Source organism: Zingiber officinale, chromosome 2A (assembly GCF_018446385.1).
Source record: "Zingiber officinale cultivar Zhangliang chromosome 2A, Zo_v1.1, whole genome shotgun sequence".
NCBI classification, from domain to species: domain Eukaryota; kingdom Viridiplantae; phylum Streptophyta; class Magnoliopsida; order Zingiberales; family Zingiberaceae; genus Zingiber; species Zingiber officinale.
The window spans coordinates 160,281,676-160,283,150 of NC_055988.1; the positions used below are offsets into that span (position 1 = coordinate 160,281,676).

The 1,475-nt window shown below is 27.4% G+C and overlaps 1 non-coding gene across 1 annotated transcript; it reads right to left on the minus strand.

Annotated features, from left to right (window-relative positions):
- Positions 1–643: 643 nt before the first annotated feature.
- TRNAL-CAA lies at positions 644–727 on the minus strand. Its single transcript has one exon. It is a non-coding gene; the product is annotated as a tRNA-Leu (tRNA).
- Between the last annotated feature and the right edge of the window lie 748 nt (positions 728–1,475).

Sequence of the window (1,475 nt, forward strand, 5' to 3'; positions counted from 1 at the left end):
TCAAACATGACCTAAATAAATATTTTAAATAGTCTCAAAACTCTAACTCGATAAAAGAAAAAATCATAACTTTACAAAAGACAAAAAATAATCTCAAATATAAAATAGGAACCTTCGAAACAACTTTAAATAATATTTTTTAAATTTAAAATTAGATTGTTACATGTTAGATCTGAAATTTCATTTTTATGGATCTCATAATTCCATTTGAATTAAAAATTATGATATCTTAACATGTAAAATCATTTAAATATAACATTATTGAATCATTTTAAGACTCCGAATAATGAGTTTACAAACCACATGGAGTATTGAGTCGTATATCTAGAGCGTTCTACTTGGCCTTATATAAGTCAAATACAGTACGAAATATATAATTAAATTAACCTAATAATGGTATTTCCTTTTAGTGATCTCAAAAATTTATAAATTTAGAAATTAATTTGTAAATCAACTCGTGTTTACATTTAAATCAAAAATAATAATAATAATTTTAGACTTTTAAATGCTTGAAATGTTCTAGGTTATCTAAAAAGGCTAAGGCTAGGACTAGTTGTGTCCAAATTAATGATGCTGCAGGCAATGAACATAGACCTGATCGAGATCGATCTGCTTGAAAAAAGAAAATTAATAAATTAAATAATGTCAGAAGTGGGATTTGAACCCACGCCCTCGTTAGAGGACCAGAACTTGAGTCTGGCGCCTTAGACCACTCGGCCATCCTGACTTTTGTTTTCCTTTAATACGTACATTTTATATGAATATATGTTATCTAAAAGAACAGTCAAGATGACCGCTAGACCAGTGAGGATGTTTCAGTTGTGGACCATTTGACGAAATAGCTGATCTTCTTGTAAACAGAATTTTGTACACCATTTTAATTAACTGATCGTTTCTCGGTAGAATTATTATTGTGTAAGAATATTCATAACAGTTATCTTATCTAAAGATTTTATCTTAAATTTTAGATAGGGTAGTTAAAAAATCTTTACATTAGCTACCCTATCTATTCTCTAAATTTAAATTTGATGAATAATGATTCTCTAAATTTAAAAAATAAAACTTCTATCTTAAAAATAAAATAATATTTCTTTTTAATCTCTCTCTTTCACTCACTCTTTTCAATCTCTCTCCTTCCACTCTTTCCATAAATATAATAATAAAAAAAATAGAAGAAAGAGAAAAAAAATAAAAAAAATAAGGATGATGGAAATTTAGAGTAGTTGATGTAGTGTGTAGTAAAAAGTGATTGTCTAAATTTAATAAAGTGAATCATTTATTCTAAATTTTAGATATAGTAATAGGGAAACTGATGTGAATGCTCTAAGGAGCCACATTTTAACATTATCTCTTACATCAACTTTGATAAATGCATAGGTAGAGTGCTTGCTTCTCCATGTGTGGCCGATCTACTTTGATGGTCAATGAAAAATTTTCATGAGATAAGATCAATCATCTTAAAGATAGTCAATGAG